At 35.5% G+C, this 22233-nt stretch overlaps 1 protein-coding gene across 4 annotated transcripts in view; it reads left to right on the plus strand.

Moving 5' to 3' along the window:
* The window catches only part of FER (FER tyrosine kinase), a 466661-nt gene that overhangs the window by 361392 nt on the left and 83036 nt on the right, over window positions 1-22233 (plus strand). The window lies entirely within an intron of this gene.

The raw sequence follows: 22233 nt of genomic DNA on the forward strand, positions 1-22233 counted from the left end.
TTTCTTTCACAAAACATGTATTTTCTTGTTGGTTTTCATATTTTGTGTGAAAGCATTCTTTGACAGTTGCTTACTTAGTTTACAGAAACACTTGTTTTCTGTCTTCCTGGGGTAAGTATACCTCATTAGACAATGACTTACTAATTAAAATTTGTTTTATTATAATCATGAATAGCATAGTGATAAGATATACCACAAGTTAGTCATATAAGCAGCTACAAACTTATAGCCAAATAAGATTGTTTCATGTGTTACTTATTCTCCTTTTTCAAAGAAATTACTTATAAAGTTACAGAAAATCCTACTAGTAAAACAATTCATGACAGTGAATTTGGCCAAGGGTAAAAGATTTGAGCACACTAGTTATTACAAAGGAGATTTTAGCAAACTTTCTCTAATTATATCAAGACCATCAACTTGGTTTTAATGCTTTATAGATTGTGGTTTTAGCTGCTTGTAGCTGAAAGTAATCTTTTTTTGCTAAGTGTGAATACAAATTAAGATCTCTTGCAGAATTCATGTCAGATCCTAAATATGGCTAAGTGTATATAAGCAAAATAAAGTGGGGGATTTGGTGTAGTTTTTATTTGCTTGAAACAGCACATGATACTGTTTAACGTTGGGAGGGTTCATTGTCAGATTGAAGCATTGTGAACTTTAAGCTGGTTGGTTATTGAGGTATATTTTTCTCTCATGTGCTTCATTATGCAGCCTTTGACTTCATATTCTTGTGAGGTTGTACAACATAGAATTGCAGCAGAACAAAGTTATATGCACCTTAAATATGCATTTATTTGATCTCAATGAATATTTTTTACTTAACTCCCCCCAAAAAATTTTGCTTAGTGTTCAGTTTTATTCTGAAACTAAAATTATGGCTTATGTTTCAAATATAGTTCAACAGTCACATGTGTTTTAAAATACATTTCAATAGGGATACTATTTTTCTGGAAATTAAAACAACTAAGCTATCATATTCCTGTTTTACTTTCTATGAATATAGACTGTATTTACTTTCAATGATTGTAGATCAAATCACATTGTAATATATATTTGTGAAGGCTAAAACAATTGATTTTGGACAAGAATTGCATTATCACTAATTTCATTACTTCATGTTAAAAGTAACAATTAAGGATTTTGCCCTTTATTTAGAGAAAACCTATAATTTTGATTGCTCAGGTGTTAAAGCTACTTTGGGTATCACATTCTCTACTGCAGTTTTTATCGTGTCTCAGATTTTTTTTAACTCTTAGACTATTTATAGCTTTAAGTCGTAATAAATACACATTCTTGAAACTGTTTTAATATCAGTTACCAGTAGCAGTCTTTAATTTCTGGTGTGTTGTGGTTGAGGGAACTGTTGTTTCAATTTCTTGCTGCCTTTAGTGATTGCTTTTCTTGCAAATGGATGATTGTATTTTTTTAAGTGCCTCTATCATGAGAATTGAAACCATTCTAAATTGCCGATGGCAGTTAGCTTTTAAAAATTTATCCCACTTACAGAATCACAACATTATCTGCTGTAATTTTATTTTCCCATTTTGGTTTTTAAGAATTTTCATGCATTTCCAAATTTTTGAAAGTCAACCCGCGCTTGACCACATATCCTAGAAGATTGTACATAGTCCTGTACTATTTGCCTGGGGGTAAGGTTTCTGATTGAACATCTTGAACAATGTTGGTGAGAGCAGGTTTGACAAATAGGTTTCAGTGCCGACTTTCAGTGATGGGTAGTGGCTGTCTGTGTTGTGCATTGAGAAGGATTCCAGGATCAGTGACAAAGAGTCCAGTGATCGATTAGTCACATCTGTCAGGGTGCTGACAGGCATTAACACAAAAACTCCGAATTTGTCATCTGTCACATAGAATATTTTCTTTTTGTCTTTATTTTCATAAATACATTTTTGATACGATTTTCCTTACTAGCTATATTATAACAACAATATAATATTTTTCTATAATCACTTCCACTGATACCTTCTAAACTATTTGCTATTCTTATTTCTCTTGTTAATCATGATTACTGGATGAATTTTATGATACCTCTAGCCAGTGATCTTTTGTTCCTCTTCAAACTTAACATAAATGTTCTTTTGGATGAATTCAATTCTTTTCTCTTCCTTTTTGGTACCTCACCAATACAGGACTCTATACTGAGAAAGTAAATCATTCTTTGTGTTGAATTTTTTATGGAAGTGACTTGTGCTACAGAACTGTGTTCCTCTGTGTCATTCTGTGGAACTGTTTCTGTGGTAGCAGTAGTAATTGCAGTGGAGTTTTAATTGATTTATATTTAATAGATATACTCAAGACATGTTATATGTTTTTTTCTCCTAAGAAATATCATATATACATTTATGTAGCATAAATATAACATAAATATATAAATACTATATAAGTATATAGTATACACTGCAGTGAAAAGTGTTTTTCCTCATTGGAAGAATTTCTAGTAAGGTATTTCAAAATTTAATTAAAGTTTCTAAAATGTGATTAAAAGTTCCCTTTCATTTTTCAAGTAATGAAGAAAGGCCCCCAAGCTCCATTCTTGACATCCCAAAATATATGTATGTCTATGAATTCTAAAGTCTTTGTCCTACAAATCAAAGCAAAAAAATTTAAATATGCTTTAAATTTTATATGAACTTATACATTTTATCCTGTTCACTGATTAGAGGTCACTGGAATTCAGAACTTGAAAATATTTCTAATTGCATATTCCCAGAATATCATCTTAACTTTTAGGGGACGCATTCTCTTTCTTTAGCTTTGTTGTATTGTTTTGATTACTATGAGAAGAGCAGAGCAATGTTTCATTATAGGTAAACAAGTATGACAGCTATAAAATGGAAACAAGTAATTGCATAAAGAAATGGCATGCTTTTTTGGAAAGCGTTCTTGTTGTAATTTCCATTTCACTTCCAGGAGTGTTCTCTTGATACACTAAGTTTCTAATTGAAACTATTTCTGCTTATAGTTTGAGAGTGTTGGATATTTTGTGTTTCAGTTTAGTTGTAATCAACCCTGTTTTCTTTATAATTATTCTATAAGCCAATGTGAAATTTTCTTTCCTACTTGTACTTCATACAAATATTTGAAGTACACTGATAAACTTTGCAGGGGTGTGTTTACTTACAGTGCCGTGTTATTAGATTGCTAGTTGTCACTCTGGAAAAAGTATTAAACCTGATGATTCTTGATGTTAAGTGGATTGAGGTTTGACATTATATTAGATTTAAATGGTAACGGTGTTTATGGTTTTATTGCTGATGAGTTCTACTACAAGATTTATTTTTATTTGGGTTTATTTTTAAAAATTGGTTTTGTGCCATGTGTTTTATTTGTCCATGGAAAGTAAAGGGAGGATAAACTCTTGATTGCCATGTATTTGAGTTAAAGACCATAATCTTGGGAGTCTTGGAAGCATTTCTGCATTTCATGATATTGTATGTCATTGTCAGTGCCAGAAAAGGTATCTAGGGAGAGATACTATAGAATATGATTTCTTTTTCTATTTTAACTCTTGTACTGATTCCTCTTCATTTTTGATTCCTCTACCACAGTAATGTTTCTTTGTTATGGAGTAAGATTAATAACTCTACAAATGAAAATATATAAGACTGCAAATATTTTATTGTTTGCTAAATGTTTTGCTTATCCATTGAGAACAATGATATTGCTGGCACTTCAAAAACATGAACATTAGCTTATTCTGTGCCAGGATGAGAGCAATATGAGAATCGTGATCCCTGCCTTCAGATGGATGTAACAGAAAATAATAATAATGCAAAGAGATAATAAGTTTAGTGACAATATATACAAGATACCATAGGAGTAATATCAAGAGGGTCTAATATGACCTGTCAGTCTGGGAGCTATGGTGGGGAGTAATCAGGGAAAGTTTTGCAGATGATACTGTTTGAGTGAGACTTGAGTGTATCATTGAATAGAAGGAGAAAGAATTTTCTAGCTGAAGCAAAGTTGAAAGCAAAGTTATATTTTTCATGAGAAAGCATGACAATCATGGAACTACAAAGAGTATAATACTATCAAAATGGGAATACCAAGGAACGTTGGGCTGAGCCAGATAAACAGGGTCTTTCTTTCCAAGGGCTGTGTCTACCCTTTAATTTGGCTAAACTTGGGAATATCTAGCCATACATTCAGATAATTTTAAGACAGTTAAAAGTCTGTGGTTTTTAACTGGAAAAGGAAAGTAATTTGAACAAAATTTACAGAATCTTGAAAAATGTATAATCTTGTGAAAAGGTATAGGTATGGGACCAATTTTATTTTTAAGTTTCATTGGAAAAACAATTTAAGAAAGCTAAGATTGCCCAGAAAGGAACAATATTACATTTCACTTACATATGTTCCAGAAGATGATTATTTCATCTAGTGATTTCTGATAAGGTTTAAGCATGTGTACTTTTTAAGATAAATGTAAGATGTAACTTCTGTCTTATTTTTGTTGTTTGTGATTTCATATTTCATGAAGCTAAAGATTTGGTATGATATTGATCATTTACATTTTTCCCTTGAAAATGGAAACTCTCTTGAGAGTTTATTTTTTAAATGCAACTGACTAGCATCTGAGTTCTTCCTAAACTTTGAATGTAGTGGAAAAGTATTCTTGTGCTTAATGTATCTGCATATTTTCTTCAGTGTTTTTGAACGCTTCATCTTTTCTGTGTCTTATGATCCTCCATATATTTAAAAAAGGGATCTTAAGATCAGTTTGCAGATTAAGTAATCGAGGCCGAGAAAGATTAAACGAAGGTCACCTAGAGAATTAGTGGCAGGGCCACTGTTAGGTCTTAGATGTGCTGACTTCATTATGACACATTCCCCTTCCAGTGTTTTGTTCTGTCTCAATCAAGTAAGTATTCATGAGCCTAACAGCTGACATTTATTGATTACTTACTGAGTACCAGGCATTATGCTAATTAAGTGCTTTTGATTCAATATATGAGAACTTAAGCTTCAGGAGGGCAATAATTTTTACCTATATTGTTTACTTTTGGATTCTAAAAGCCTAAAACAGTGCCTGGCACTTAAAGGTGAATGAGTGAATCCTCAAGGCAACAGTGGGTACTATTGTTGGGCCTGTTGTAACGTGAGGAGACTTATGGTTAGGGAGGTTGAGTATCTTGCCCAAGATCATATTAAAGAAAAGTGGCAGATCCGGATGTGGATCCTAGCACTCTGGTTTGAGAGCCCCACTCTGAATCACTACACTGGACTCAGCTGCTTTCCATAAGAAATGCATCTTCTGACCAATTAGAAGATTCAGGGCAGAAGGCCAGCTGGTGTTTGGTGTGATGGCTCAGCTTATAATCAACATCTGGACTCTTTATGGTCATGAGTAAAAACAGAAGAGGATGCTGAAGCCTGTGAAATGTAATTTTAGAAAGACATACCAAGGTGTTTTCTGTTGTTTTTTAATGAACAGTTGCTGAAATGCAGCAGTATTTTGTTATTGCTTCTCCATTTAATTAGAGCTTGAAATTTTTTTTCATTTTTTGTACACTATTGTTTAGATACCCCCTTCTACTTTATCTGTTAATTAAAAACACAAGATTAGCATAGAAATGTGATAATCTCAAGTTAGTTGACTAAGCATTTATGACTGGTTTTCTTGTTCTAACATTTGATTATAATTTTGAATATATTAAGCTCTACTTTTAGCTTCTAAACCAATTTTGCTACAGTACAAAGAGGACTGTAATTTTAAAAGTCTCAAAAATATATGGTCCTCCTCTAGTTTAACCTTTGTTTTTTTCTAGAGCAGTTTGGTATTCACAGGAACACCTTTCTAAAAATTATTTATCCTGCTACGTTATTCAGTGTCAGAATTTCCTATCGCTAGTTTCATTCATTTTAATTAAAGGATTTTTTCCTAAAGTCACATGTATGTTTCCAGGAATGAAAAAGGAAGCCTTCTCTTATACTGGAATCAGTTAACACGTTGGGTTGAGTTAATGTACCAGAGTATCTAACTGCCTTCTTAGAAAACAAAAATGATGGATTTGGGGTAAAGGGTCAGAGGACGGATGAGTTTTGATTTATGGTTACTGGTAGGAAAGATGCAGCATATGTAGGATACTGTTCAGGAATTCAGCTCAGTCCAGTAAATGGAATGAAAGTCCTTGAGGGTGAAAAGAGAGGGGAAGAAGGGAATAGGAGTACATGAGCACTGTTTCATGGCTTAGTGAGGGCTAGCCTTGTCTTATGTTACATAGAAATGATAGAGGAAAATTAGCCTATACCTCATTCTCTATTATTTCTGACTTTTATTCACTTAATTACATTAAGTACATTTCTGGTTCAGAATGTCAAAAGTGATCTTTTACATTAAACAAACACAAATGGTTGGTTTACCATTTTCTCTTAGGGCCTATTTGATTACAAATAACAGAAATTGCTTAAGCTAATTTAAGCAATAGGAAATTTATTAGAAGGAAATAGAGTTATCTCACAGACTCAAAAGACAGGAAGTTCAGCCAGCTCTGGGAGTCATTATAATTAGGAACTGGGAAGCAGGAACCAAAGCAGCATCTCTTTCTGTTTACCCTCTGTGTTCACTTGGTCTTTCATTATTTCTTCTTGCTATGTTGCTACTTCGTTTCCCTCTTGCTCTGAAGACTACATTCCTCTGCCCCGATGTGCAAAGATCCCTCAAGTGACATTTGAGTCACAACCTTCCAAGCCCCTCATCTGCAGATAATTAATTACTCTTTGAGGTATCATTTCAAATTCTTGGCAGAAAGAATTGATTGGCCCAGTTTATATTAGGTGTCTACCCCTGTTTTAATCAATAACATGGCTAGACAAGGGAAAAGTAAGCAGGATGACTGTTACATAGATTTACAGGAGCCGGTTACTGTGTGTGAGGGGATAATTCTCAGAGGATGGGACACATACTGAGCAGTCTCCCTAAAAGATGGCTCCCACACATTCATTGAATGATTCCTATTGGGCAAGCACATTCATTATCTTATTTAGTCTTCATATTTCTTCTTCATATTATCTCTATTTCACACTAGAAAAAAATTGAGCCATCAAAATAAGTAACTTGTCCAATGTCATACAGCTGGTGAATGGATGACCCAAGTCTAGATCAAGTGAATGACAAAGGCTGTGAAACTAAGCAAAACACTTAAACTATGTGTTAGATACACTTTTCAGTTTCTTCCCTTTTGTGACTATAAGCAGCCATGTGGACATCTCTTGTATGAAGCAAATCTTAAAACCATTTAATAAATGCTGATTTAGAGAAAGCCTCGTTGTAGAGATAAGAGAGTGCTTTACAAGTCTTAACTCCATATTTTCCTGGGATGATTCATCCCCACCCAGTTCCTTGGTGAAGGGCTGGTGGGTTTACTCTTTCCTGCAGGTGGTCGTGCAGTCTCCTTGAATCCTAGCTCACACCACATCCATACGACAGACAGGAGATTAAGCCCAGAACCGTGGAGTTGGGTTCATGATTACCCCAGGCATTTGGGTGACCATGGGTTGAATTCAGGTTCTAAAGTAAAACCTAATTAATGCTAGAGTAGCTAGCTTTTCCTAATTAGTCTTGGTCAAATAGAAATTCTGGCTTCTGAGGAATCCATTAGAACACAGATGACATAGAAATAAGCTTAACCTTTTCGCTTGCTTTTTTTGTTTTTTATGTTTGTTTCCTACTCTCTGGCCTCCGAGGCAGGATCAGAGCAATCAACATATGGGACTAGAGAACTCAAGCCTGAGCCATTTACTGGGCATTGACTCACCTCACTAATATTGAGAATTACTGGGGGTTTTGTCCAATTATTATCTTTAAATATGTTTTTTATTTGATGAAATTCAAAAGCACGATGAGAAGGCCTTTTCATTCCCAGGTTTCCCTTTTCAGGTGTCTCTGTGCCAGTCAGACTGTCTGCCTGTGCGCTGCCAGCTCTAACAGCCTGGAAGCCTAGCATTTGCAGAGCCGTATAACAGCTTCAGCATAGTAGTTAAGCCCACAGATTTGACACTGGAATGCTCTGTGTTTGAATCCTGGCCCTATAGCACATCAGCTGTGTGACTTTGGACCCCTTCCCCGCCCCTACCTCAGCATTCACTGTAACCTTTATCCTGCTTCATTTTTCATCAGTCCTTATCATGACCTGACATTTATTTTATTTATATCTACATATGCAACTATGTGTATATAAATATATGTATAACAGTGGTACATGTAGACATAGAAACCATAAAAAAGTACTGGTTTACTTTTTATTGTCTGCCTCAACTAGAATGTAAGCTCCATGAGGATACTGGCTTGATCTTGTTCATTCCTTGATACAGAGAACAGTTGCCAGTATCTAGTTTGGGTGCTCAGTAAAAGTTTGTTGAATGGATGAATGAATGAAGTTACCTACTATACTTTCATCTCTTCCAATATAAATTGAAGATAATAATACTCTTTCTGACACACTGATTTGGGTTAGACACTGCAAGGCTACTTGAATAGGAAAGGGATATCTTCAAGCTCTCCAATAAGAAATATCCCTACAGCATTTCAAGAGGCTCACAATTTAGCAGGAAGAGACGACTCATGTCCATACCACTGTAAGATTAGATTCAGTTGTCTACTTAGCCAAGGATGCAGAAACTTTTCAGGAAAAGATGGCCATGTAAAGCCAAAGCAAATGCAGGATATCTCAGTTCACTTGACCATGGTCCCCAGAGTTTCTAATGATGACACTATCTACATAGGATAGGGCCTTGTTGAATCTGAGACACTCATTTTCTTACTAATGGCTGTAATGTGGAGCTTATGACACTATTCACAGAGTACTTATACATCTGTGTGATTTTGTTTAATGTGATATTTTAAACATTGGGCTCTATTGGTTCTTGTTGCTGCCAACAAGTCCACATCCTCACCCTGAAGAAAAAACAAAATTAAAGCCTAGGAATCTCCAGGTGGTTCATCTCTATCTCCAGCCCATTTCACCACAATTTGCTACGTTACTCTCATTACCCTTTTAGCTATGTGTTTCCAACCCTGAGTATGTTTGGGCCAGACACTCTTCTAGATACTATGACTACAGCAGTATAGGGGAGGATAATAATTTTCCCTCTGCCCTTCTAGGTTCTTGGCTGAGACTCCTGTAATGAAAGACAGATCAACAGGAGAAAAACAGAAGTTTAATAAGAAGTACACCTCCTGTATACATGGGAGATACCCAGGAAAACTGAGTAACTCCCTGAAATGGCCCAAGCCACCACCTTAAATACCACCTCCAGTTAAAGACAAAAGAAAGATGTTGGGGAAGAGGGGAGGCCAGTTATAGGAAGTTACCAGGAAAAGCACAGTAAACAAGGGTAAGGTTGTTATGCAGATTTAAGTTGGTGTTTTCTCCATTGATGAGTTTTTAGAGATTTAGTCATCCCTCTCTTCCTGGTAGAGAGGGAGACACCCTTACAAATGGAAATTTCCCTTAAAAAGGGTAACTACTCAGTTTTCAGAGCTTCTCCTGTGTCTGCTCAAATAATCAGCCCAAAATAATCCTTAAGCCTAAAAGGCGTATTTTGGGGCTGCAAATTCTGCTCCCCCTTCAGTGGGGAATAAACAAAACTCTGCCCTTACGGAGCTTACGAAAGAGAGGGGAAGCAGATAATAAATGCACTTAAAAAAGAATAAGCAAGTAAATATAAAATATTCCACATGGTGAGAAATGTTATAGAGAGTCACAAAATAGGAGTAAAGGGAATGGGAAGGTAGGGGCAGGCACTGTTTTATATAAGGTGTAAGAGAAGACCCAGAAGAGAGAAAGGAGTGAGCCCTGTGAATATCAGTGAGAAAAACTTTAGCAACTTTGTAGCAGTACAAAAAGCCCTGAGATAGGCACCTGCCAGGTATGTCCAAGAAGCCCAACAAGGGAGACAGAAAAAGAGGTTAAACGGTTATGCGGTGGCCAGATCAGGAAGATCTTGTAAGTCATGGAAAGGGCTTTGCTTTTAGTCTTCATGAGATGGGGGCCATTGAGGACTGACTTTATCTGTCCCAGGTTTTTTAAGGATTAGTTGGAATTCTTTTTTAAAAATAGACTCTAAGGGGCAAGTGCAGAAACAAGAAGACCAGTTAGAGAGCTATTGCAGTAATCAAAGTGAGAGACCATGGGAGCTGGACCAGGAGCGTAGTGGTGGAGAGCATGAGAAGTGGTTGGTTCTGGGTGAATGTTGAAGGTAGAGCCATCAGGATTTGCTGCGATATTAGACATATGTAAGTGAAAGAAAGAGTGAAAGATAACTTCATATTTGCACAGATATCAAACAATGATCTTCCAGTATTACTTTCCTCATAAAGTCAGGTGACTGTAAGACACTCTCCAATGTTCTGTTTTCTGTAATTCTAGTAATTCAAACATGACTGCTTCAAACTATAATGAGCCAAATAAAAGCAGAACACGTAGTTTTCTTTTTAATGGGAGCCTACAAAATGCTGAGAACTGTGCTAGTGACAGAGTCAAGAGTAGACAGAGCGCCACTCCTTCTGGCATTCTCACTTTCCCACATTAATCTTATATTTCTTGTAATGGAAGAAAATAAAAGAAAGTAACCTCAAGATCTCATCTGCAATTTTTTGCATTTAATTGGACATATGTTTTCCAAATAAGATACAGATCTTTAAGAATGGTACCTTGCAAATAGTATCCTAGGTCACAGACCCATTGATTTAAAGAAATAAGTAAAATTAAATGTATACATAATTTATAGAGGGTTATATTTTCCCCTGGGTCTCTGGTTTTATGACTTGTGTATGAAAATAATTATTATTTACCTAACCTAATAACTCGGTAATGTTGCTAGTTTATTTAAGTCTGATTAAGTCTGGTTCAAGTCTGATTCTTGGAGGTTTAATATCATCTCTAGAACTAAAGTGACACAAGAGAGAAGATGTCATTCACTTGCTATTTTGTTTACTAAACAAAGGCCATTTCCTTCTAATGTAAGGTTATGTACTGTAAAATTAAATGGCCTCTATTATAATGAATATCAAAGTTTTATAAAATAGCTTAGAGACTTACTGTTTGTGGTCTGGTACACTTATTTATACTTCTTATGAATAGACATTTTTATTATTATAGAAAAGAAACACGTCCCTATTTTGTGTTCTCAAATTGACCTTTTAATACTGAACATTTTTTATTGCACAGTCTGATTTGCTTTTTTGTGGGAAAGGAAATAGTGTAAATTTTCTGTGAACATTTTTCACTGGGTACTTTTCAAAAGGTAGGAGTGTGATAAATATCTGATATATGAATAAGTGGATAAATTAATGAATAAATGAAATAGGTCTTATCTGCTGTCCAAAGTACTAATCGAATGCCATTAGATGACTAAGAACTTTCTGGAAAAATAATCCTAAACTGTTTCACCCCTAAATGTTATTCTTCCATTTTTATTTTTCACTGATTCATTTCTTTATATTGCATAAATGTAGAAGTAATTATGTGTGATGCAAACTAGTATGTGTTACACAAACAGACCAAAATTCTTTTTCTGTTGTGAGTCAGAATGAAGGTTTTAGGATGCTCAGAGTATTTTTTTGATTGTGTGAATGTGATCACCCCAAAGTTTTCGTGAGACAATGTCAGTGCTCTTCTCCAGATATTGTCATCCTCCAAGAGTCACAGAAGGTGAATACTATCCTGTTTCAATCCCTTTTTCATCTAACAGTAGCTATTTTTTATATTGACCCTGTCCTATTGCAGACAATGATCAGGGCTTAAGAAAACAGCAGTAGTTTATAACATGCCAGAAAGTATTAATATTTAACATGTAGTTTGAAATAATTGGGCAGCAAACATCAGATGTATTATTATGTATTAGAGAGCTCAATAGGCACATATTTCACTTAGCTTCTTTCTCCCTTACGTGCCCTCTGTCCATTCATTGTGTAAGTAATGAGAGAATATGAATGGTATGGCTAGAATAGTGCAGAGGTACTTAGTTCCTTGCCTTTTAAGACAGTATATAATGAGTAACTTTAATTCTCAGTGAATAGTATTTCTCCCTTCACTCTTAAAATTCCCATTATACTTTTTTAAAATTAGGCATCTATTTACTTACATAAATTAATGAAGAAAAAATTTAAAATAATTATGTCTGCTATTTGAGATACTTTAAAACTCAAGGTAGGACATAACCATATGGCATGATATACAAATAATCTATAAACCTCTTTGGAATCAAATGAAAACATAAATGGTGTGTAATTTAAGAATTCACTCTTTTTTATCACATTGTGCCATATAAATATTAAGACTATTTTTTTAAATATATATTAGTAAAGGAAAGAAAATTATAATTTTCATATCAAATTTATAGTTAAATGCATATCCTAGTAGAAACAATTATTGAGATTTCTATATTTTTGCTTTCTGATATCATATAAGCTTGCCTGGTAAAATTCCTCAATTTATTCATAATTTCTAAAGCCTCATAATTTCTAAATCAATGCAAAACCATGTATTGAATGCCTTCTTTGTAAAAGGCCCTGTTTAGTCATGCTCTCTACTCTCAAGGAAAATGAGAGAAGTGAAAGATATTTGATAATTTGTTAAAGAGTACATTGGGGGAAGGGAGTGGACAAGAAACAAGAATAGAATTTCCAAGGGCCTTTTATAGTAGGGATTTAAAAAATAGCATACAGCGGTCTAAATTGCAAGAGCCACCCAACAAATACTGGGGTAATTTATTGAATTTCTTTTACGTGACTGGCTGTATTAAAAATAAGCTTAATCCCCAAGGGATTTCTAAATTGATCTTATAGCATATTTAGCAGAACGTAAACATTTTACTTTTCCCTTCTAATTTTATTAAAGAATACTTTATCCACTTACTTTGTAAGCATCTGGGTATTGAAAAGCAGTCAAAGGGCAAGTGTTCCATAATGTTAGTTCAATTGAAGTCATCACATATTTACTTAAGTACTTTCTATGTGTCAAGCACATGGTTGGTGTTTGGAATAATAAATTGAGCAAATCAGATGGGGTCTCTGTCCTTGAGGAGCTTAAAGTCTAGCGAATGAGCCATACGTTAACAGATATTCATACAAAGAATGCATTTTAAAGTGGGATATGGCCCCATCCTGAGGCTGTGGAAGGCATCTCTGAAGAAATGACATTTGAATGGAAAGTTAAGTAACTAAGGGAAGATGGAAGAGGAGAGAGGAAACAATCAACTGGGAGAGAGTGGCTTGGAGGTGGGAAGGAGAGCGGCCTTTCAAGGCAATGAAAGGTAATCAGACTATGACTAGGTTAAATAGCGACTTGAGATGCGACCAGAGAGGTAGCAGGGGCCAGACCCTGTGAGGTGTAGGCCAGGTGCAGGAGGGTGGTCCTGACCCTGAGAGCAATGGACACCATTGTAGGGATTTTGTTTGTTGTTTTTTAAATTTTTATTGGAGTATAGTCGATTTACAATTTTGTGTTAATTTCTGCTGTACAGCAGTGTGAATCAGTTATACATATATCCACTCTTTTTTAGATTCTTTTCCCCTATAGGTCATTACAGAGTACTGAGAAGAGTTCCCTGTGCTATACAGTAGGTCCTTATTAGTTATCTATTTGTAGGAGAGATCACATTCATGTTCCATGCAGATTACTCTGGCTGCAGTGTGGAGACCGGACTAGAGGGAAGAGTGGGTGCAGGGAAGGGAAGCTTTCAAGGAAGTCAGTATCAAGACATCTTCCATGTTTCTGGCATGTGCAGCTGGATGATAGGTCTCTAGACTCAGGAAATACTGGAAGACGAGCACGGTTTTTTGCTTTGTTCGGTTTTGGGGGTTTTCTTGTGGGGGGAGGAGATTGGGGGTGAAATGATGAGTTTATTTTGAGGCATGTTGAATCTGAAGTGCCTGTAAGATATTTGTGAAGACATTGAAAAGGCAGGTGAGTATTTAGAAGTAGAACTGAAGAGAAAGGTCTGACGTGGAGATAAACAATGTGGAAATGATGAAAGCAAAGTGAATGAATAAATGGATGAGTGAATCAGTGAAACTTTGAATTAATCGTGAATCAGTGAAAGAAATATTTGAGGGTAAGAAAAGAACATGGAAAAATATATGTGATTTTTAAAAACCATTCATTCATTCATTTAAAAACTATCAGTTCATTTTGCCCCTAGCTTTTTTAAATGAGGAGGCAATTTCAATATTACTTTTAACTTTTGATGGTAGTATCCAATGTTTGTCATTTCTAGTACTGTTAATCTAGTTTGACAGTAAAATGGCTCTAGAATAACGTTTGTTTATTTAACTTATTTGCTTACTTAAGGATTCACTGATAGCTAAGTGTTTCCTTTAAGATCTTAAATTATTTCATCCTTGATAACTTATAGTGCCACAAATAACAATGACAACTGGAAAATGAAGGAGGAAAATAATTTTCACTCTATTCAGAAATGTCCCTAATTCTGTACAAATAAACTATCAGTCAAATTTATAAAAACACCGTTCATAGAAAGAACGCTGTTTCCTTTGGAAGGTTTTCTTCTCTGGGAAGAAAACCAGGAGAGTAATGGGTTTTGCTTCTGGGGAGCCTTGCTATCTGGCCAATAGAACTCACTGTAACATGTGAAACAATGTAACAATGAAATACGTGGACACAGAGTACAGCTTTGTGTTATTCTCAAATGACTGGGATTTAACAGTGACAGAACCGAAAGTGCCTCTTGTTTTTTTCACATCTCAAGGCATGAATATCGGTTTACCTAAAATAAAGACATTTCCCTAGTTTTTCTATGATTTAAAAAAAAAAATTAAAAGAGAAAATTATCTTGAAAAAAGTGTATTATATCTAGATTTTCTCCCTTCCTCTGTTAAGAGAGTGTTAACAATACCTACTTTACAATCAGTGGCTATAAGGTTAAATTAAAATAAGAGATAAGAAAGCCTTTGAGAAAACTAAATGGCAATTCAAATGATACATAGTGTTAAATGACTGTCTAGTTACAGAGGAAGAGGGTGTTGTTCACCAAGGCATATTAGAACTAGATGAAAGAAAACAAAGATGGATGAAAAAATATATGGGTTAAATTTGTCAGTAAAAAAGGTTTGAATGAGGTAAAAGCAGCTGGTGATCATTCTTCTGTATTTACAGTATGGTCTCTATGTAGCTACAGTAAAGGACGAAGATGTCAACCATGGTGGTCTGAAGTAAAATTTACAATTGGCAGCCAGTGCTAGCCATCTCCGTGGGCCTTTACTGGGCTACTGCTCCAAACCGGCTACTGAAAGAGGTCACTGCCCAGAGCTATTTGACTGTATATACCTTTTCTCTTATTTTCCTCTTTCCATTTTCAAGGCTTTATTTATTTAGAAGAAAAACACTACAACATTGAAAAAGTTTTACCTGATGTATTTATGTCTGTTCCTTTCTTTATAAAAGACAGGAATTAGCCTTTTCCCCATCATCTTTATTAACGTCCTATTTTTGAGCTGAATTGAAACCATTTTATGAAATATTTTAATATTGCTTAAAAAGGAACATTTAATGCAGAAGGGCCACTGCAGTTTTCAGCAGTGCATGTTCTTCCTATTCATCATGTGGCCGTTTGTCTGTACCCTGTTGGGAAGAGCAGACAGGCAGTTTTCTGATCTGACGTATCAGATATATCGCCTCTCCATAGCATGAAACATTCATATTTTCATAGATATCTGTTGCCATTTGATTCATCTTCCTGTCTTTCCTGAACCATTTGCCTGTCCAGCTGTCTTTCCCAATGCAAGAAAACATGGTCATGGTCTAGAATCCCCTAGGTTTTGAGAAGAGATAAGAATAGATTTCTGTCACTGCTGAATCTAAAACCAGCCTGGTGGCACTGGAATGCAACGCTCATCTTCCACAATCGCTGTTAACAGTTGCAGAGTTAATAATGTGAGGGGGCTTGTTACATCATTGCTGGACTGAAGAGTGGTTTACTCTTGCCTGCCTGAGCTTGATCTGCTCTAGCATCTTCTGCCTGTGCACCTATGACTTGGACATATCAGGAGTCCTCAATTAAACAGGAGGAAAGGATACAAAAAAGGTGTGAATTTTATATATCTTTTTCTCATTTTCTTTAAGAAACAAGGGAAACTGAATATTTCAGGAAGCTTTTTATATTACAGGATGAGAAGGTCAGAGAACCACCACTTTGAAATAGTATCTGTTGAAGGAAATCTCTTTTCACCTATTGGGCATCAGAAATTTACTTAAATTTTTTATTTGAAGCTCTTCTCTTTGAATTACTCAGTTCTTCTGAAGTTGTTTAAATATTGTTGCTTTAAACATACACAGGTGCACAGCAGAAGCTGTGAATCTCTTGAAGGGTGAAACTGTATTTCCTTCATGTTAAGGCCTTATTCCCATAGGTAGCACAGTGCCTGGCACGTAGGACAACTGAGTAATGTGTGTATTAAAGAATCAAATGTAGATTATTAGTTAGGGAATCTTAAAAATTTTGCAGCACAAAATATACCCAGTTTTTAAAAATACTATTTGATAATGGTACTTGGTATACAAAAGTCAATTCCCCTTATTTTGCTCCAAAGGGCATAATATACTCAAAATGTTATCTAATGCTAAGTTATTTAATATGCAAGAGAAAAGCCATGGGAAATAAATAACAGGTGAAGCAAGACATCAACATAGAAAAATATATAATCAGAGGCATAAGAATGGCATTTCTAAGATAGTATTGCCCTTACACTTTCTCAGTGCATGTGGTAATGATGGTTCCTACTGAAGGAGATTCTTAGACATGGAAGTCTTTGTGCACACAGTCAGCCATTTATAGGCAGTGATGGGTGCTCATTTCCCTGCCCACTGTGTTAATGTTCATCCCTTGGAGGTACAAGGACTTGTCATATGATTGATTCCATAAGCCGTGTCTTTTGTAACTTACCATTAATGCAGATGGTGAGCATGGCACACCCAGGACTAAGTTCAATATCACTAATTTCTTTTAAGGTTCCTAATAGCTCAGTTATTAATTTTTTCCTTTGTCACTTTTGAACTGTACAACACTACATATGTTTGAATAGACAGAAGTAACCTTTATTAAAGTGATATTCTGTGAATGGTACTACCTCCCTCATTTTTCATATGCTAATATCAAGACCTCATTGTATATAAAGATATCTGTAATATTGCGCACAGGACTTTTTTTTTTAAAATCTTTATTGGAGTATAATTGCTTTACAATGGTGTGTTAGTTTCTGCTTTATAACAAAGTGAATCAGTTATACATATACATATGTTCCAATATCTCTTCCCTCTTGCGTCTCCCTCCCTCCCACCCTCCCTACCCCACCCCTCTAGGTGGTCACAAAGCACCGAGCTGATCTCCCTGTGCTGTGCGGCTGCTTCCCACAAGCTATCTATTTTACGTTTGGTAGTGTATATATGTCCATGCCACTCTCTCACTTTGTCCCAGCTTACCCTTCCCCCTCCCCATATCCTCAAATCCATGCTCTAGTAGGTCTGTGTCTTTATTCCCTTCTTGCCCCTAGGTTCTTCATGACCATATTTTAAAATTTTTTTTTAGATTCCATATATATGTGTTAGCATACAGTAATTGTTTTTCTCTTTCTGACTTAACTTCACTTTGTATGACAGTCTTTAGGTCCATCCATATCACTACAAATAACTCAATTTCGTTTCTTTTTATGGCTGAGTAATATTCCATTGTATATATGTGCCACATCTTCTTTATCCATTCATCTGTCAATGGACCCTTAGGTTGCTTCCATGACCTGGCTATTGTAAATAGTGCTGCAATGAACATTGCGGTACATGACTCTTTTTGAATTATGGTTTTCTCAGGGTATATGCCCAATAGTGGGATTGCTGGGTCATATGGTAGTTCTATTTTCAGTTTTTTAAAGAACCTCCATACTGTTATCCATAGTGGCTGTATCAATTTACATTCCCATCAGCAGTACAAGAGGGTTCCCTTTTCTACACACCCTCTCCAGCATTTATTGTTTGTAGATTTTTTGATCATGGCCATTCTGACCGGTGGCACACAGGATTTTAACTTGAAATTTTTGAGAATAATAAAAGGATTAGATGAACATATATGAATCCTTGCTCTAGAAATTTTTCTTTAGGGCCAGATAGTCAATATTTTAGGCTTTCCAGGTCACCTGCATCACAGCTACTCAACTCTGCCATTGTAGGACAAAAGCAGCTATAGAAAATATGTAAACTAAATGGCATGACTGTGTTTCAGTAAAGCTTTGACCTGTGGGTCAATCATTTAAAAAGGGTTACATCCCTCTTCTAAGCCTTTCTATCTCTTTTTTCCTTTGAGACCAGGTTCAAATCCTCCTCCCCCCACCAGCTTCTTCACCTCTTCCTCCCTGTTGTCTGATCTGGGTGTTATTACCTTCCAAAATGAATGTCTTGTTTCTCCAACTACATTGTTAGCTATTTGATTGTTTCCTTCCTTCCTTCTATACTCCTTCCCTCGTTCCTCCTTCTACCTCCTCAGTTCTTAGTAGATGAGCCAATAGATATTTGTTCCTAAAAATGAGTTAACTCTTAACTATCATTATGAAGATATTATGAAGTAATTATTTTATTTTAATGTCTCAGGCCCTAACATAGTAGCCATTCAATGCTTGTTGTTGCTAGAAGATCTTAATTTTTTTCCTAACAGTATTAATAAAACTTTAGAACAGTGGTCCCCAGCCTTTTTGGCACCAGGGACCATTTCGTGGAAGACAGTTTTTCCACGGATGGGGGGATGGTTCAGGCAGTAATGCGAGCAATGGGGAGCGATAGGGAGCGGCAGATGAAGCTTTGCTAGCTAGCCCATCACTCACCTCCAGCTGTGCAGCCCGGTTCCTAGCAGGCCGTGGACCAGAACCGGTCCATGGACCAGGGGTGGGGACCCCTGCTTTAGAACACGTAAGACTAGGAAGACCAATTAGGCAAAAATACGACAAAGGCCTGAACTGTAGTAGACATAGAAAAAAGATGAAAAATTAAAGACAATTTATGCTTATTGATAGGAGTCATTTATCTCAGACCCAAATTAAATACAGATGTTTTCCGAGTAATACTATCATACATATTAACCAGCCTTGGCAGTTGTAAGTGGAAAAAGGCTTACGCAGGCATAGCAAAGTAAGTGGCACGTTAACAAAGTATCTCTACGTCTAGGAGTTTTGTAAGATTCACTTATAATAATGGTTTTCTTATATTCAGGTTATTCACCCTAAGATTATGAAAACACTCCAGGTTATTTTTAGACATCTCTATAAGTACAGCTTATTAGTACTCTACCAGACAGATTTTATAGGAGTTTTTGCCACAAAAGACTCCTCTTCTTTTGGAAGGATTATTATTTTCAGCTCCCACTGACTTTTCATGGTTTGTGGTACTTTTATTCTTACAGTTTGTAGTTAGATGCTTTTTCTTTATAATTCAAAATTGTAAGACTCTACCATACAAAAATATGACTATAAGTTCTTCCATTTTTTCCTACTCCTCCTCTTTCCTTTCTTAAGCCATGTTGGTTTACTCTGTGCAATTGTTAGTTCTGTTAGGGAATTCTAAAATAAGAAACTCCCTTCCAAGTGTTTTTTTCCCCTTGGAAAAGAACATATAAGACATACATATGCAACCAGACTGTAACATGGAAAATGATGAGCTGCAAAAGAAGTCAGATAAAGTAGTTTGAATTGAGGAAACATGACTTCCATCAGCTCAGACGAGTGAGCAAGAGAGAATGTGTTAGAACCCTGTGTAAGTTACAGATCTCAGACTAATGGTACTGGTGTCCTGAAGAGGTCACCACACTTCCAAAAATACTTAAACTGCACTAGAGAGATGGAAACCTGTGAAATATGATTTTTACCAGTTTTCTTTGCTGATAGATATTGACAAACAATGTAATACTGCTGACTGTAGATATCAGTTATAATGGAATTGTTTTAGCTTTAGCCTTGGTAAAAGCTTTGACTGCTTTGTAGATTTTCTCTTTTCCCTTTGCAAAGAGAATGTCAGATGATCCAAAACAAAACAACAGTGTCAACAAATTGCTTTATTTCTGCTTGCAAGTATAATTTGACAATGTGTTTGTTATGTAAAATGTTAAGAAATTAATCACTCTTCCAGTTTTATAGCATACCCGTTGAATTAAATCAATCTGCACCAAGTTATTTGTTTAAAATGTTGCAGTTTTGCCTTATTCTGAGAAACAAATGGATATTCACATTCTACTTGTGCTGATGTCCTTGATTGTAGGCTGCCACCGTATTTCAAGATAATTATTACTGATGCATCCTGTCTTCATACACATAAAACATTTGCATTGCATTTTGCCTTTGGGATGTCACTCTTTGTAAGTAGACAAACACATAGTTTGAGTGAAGACAAATGGCATTTTAAGCATAATGTTATTTTCCAGTTCTTCTTGTATGAATGAAAATTATTCAGCAGTTCAGAGGAAGGACTTAAGTGAAGTAAATAAAGAAAAAGTATATCCATATGTGATCAGGCTTTTTAAAAATGTCAGAACATAAGATGAATAGAATTTCAAGGTTTATGATAAAAGATTTAGCTACCTTCTGTCAATATACGTCAGAACTCTTGGATGAGAACCTGTTGTGAGACAATTTGTCCAGGCTTTTTGGTTTCCATTTTATCTACCATCTGGGATTTTACTTTTATTTTAAGGGACTTTGTTGACAATACTGATTCTTTCTCAGGTGTAGTATGTTAACTCCATTATGCTCATAATGTTACAAATACAGAAAAGTTTTCTTCCCTCCAGGGTAACATCCTAGAATAGTAAAGGTAATCCATTAAGCATTGAGCTTGTTTTTCTATACATGGATGAGATCACTGTATGAAATGCTATGGGTCAGAAGTATCATTGAGTACAACATAATGATTCCCATGTGCTTTTAATGTACACAGTTCTACAAGTTCATGCCAAACAAGGAAATATCAAGCTCTTATAAATCATATGGGCATAGTTATATACTCAGGTAGGGATAAATGTACATTTATCATTTTGTGAATTTAAAATATCAGTGCTGGGAAACCATGTGTAAGATGAGGTCCCTGGGAGTAGGGTTTTCAGATGCCTACATTTTTGTAACAATTAGCTATATATTATACTGATATGCACCCTCAGTAGTGAAAATTGATGGTAGCTCTGCCTCCCAGTCACTTAGCAAAGGGACTTTGCATCAAATTGGAGTCACCAAATGTTTATTGACTAAGTGATAATGTGCTAATGTAAATAAAAGTTATTTATAAATGGTGAACTATACAAATAGGTAACATTATTATTTTTATTGTATAGAATCGGACCTAGAAGCTATTGTGTTGAAATAAAAAGAGAGAAAGTATTACGTACTACTTGTGGAGTATATATTCCCAAGTATACCTGACATAGTTCTTAAACCCATGAAAAACATCTTTCAAATATTTTCTCCTAATTTTCTTCACTTAATAACATTGTATTCACATTTACTTTTTAAATTAAAAGCTGTGTAACCATTTTGTGGTGTATGTAAAGACTGAAGTTTTAATACTTCGATCAATGACTGCTAGGCAAAAGAAGGTTAATTTACATTTTCACCATTGCTTCTTTTAGCTAAAGAACATTTTCATCTTTCAGTCATCTCAGAACATCTCAGTCAGTATCTCTATAAGCCCATAAGTTACTCTTGTGGGCTTATGTTAGCAGTGATATTGGCCAGAAACCTTTCAAAGGAACAGAAAACTAGGTGCTTGGCAGTTTCCTTTATCCTTGTTATAATAACCAACTTGAAAGCTTTGAGAAACAAAATGCAGGGGGAAATTATTAGCAGTATTCTTCCATTCAGTGGCTTGTACAAAAGACCAATAATTCATACGGAGTATGAACACCTTGAGCACTGGTGAAATGGAAGACATTTTTCATTAGATGCCTGTATAAATTCCTAAAAATCACTGTGTGGATTCCCTTCCCTTCCTCTGTGTTCAGAAAGGCATCAGTTTTCCTTAGAAACATAACACCTGTCATCTGTAGGATTTTGCTCTGTCCTTTCTTACAAACGTTTTTGTTGGTGGTTTTCTTTACCACCTTCATTGATGGACAGCAGCCTTCAACTGAGATCTCAAAACTGTGACTGAGCCAATTACTTAACCTCTTGTGGGAGAAAAGCATTTAATAGGGAGAAAATATAAGATTAGAATGTGAGTTGTCCTT

This window comes from Monodon monoceros, unplaced genomic scaffold, assembly GCF_005190385.1.
Source record: "Monodon monoceros isolate NGI ecotype Baffin Bay Population unplaced genomic scaffold, NGI_Narwhal_1 Super_Scaffold_12, whole genome shotgun sequence".
NCBI classification, from domain to species: Eukaryota; Metazoa; Chordata; class Mammalia; order Artiodactyla; family Monodontidae; genus Monodon; species Monodon monoceros.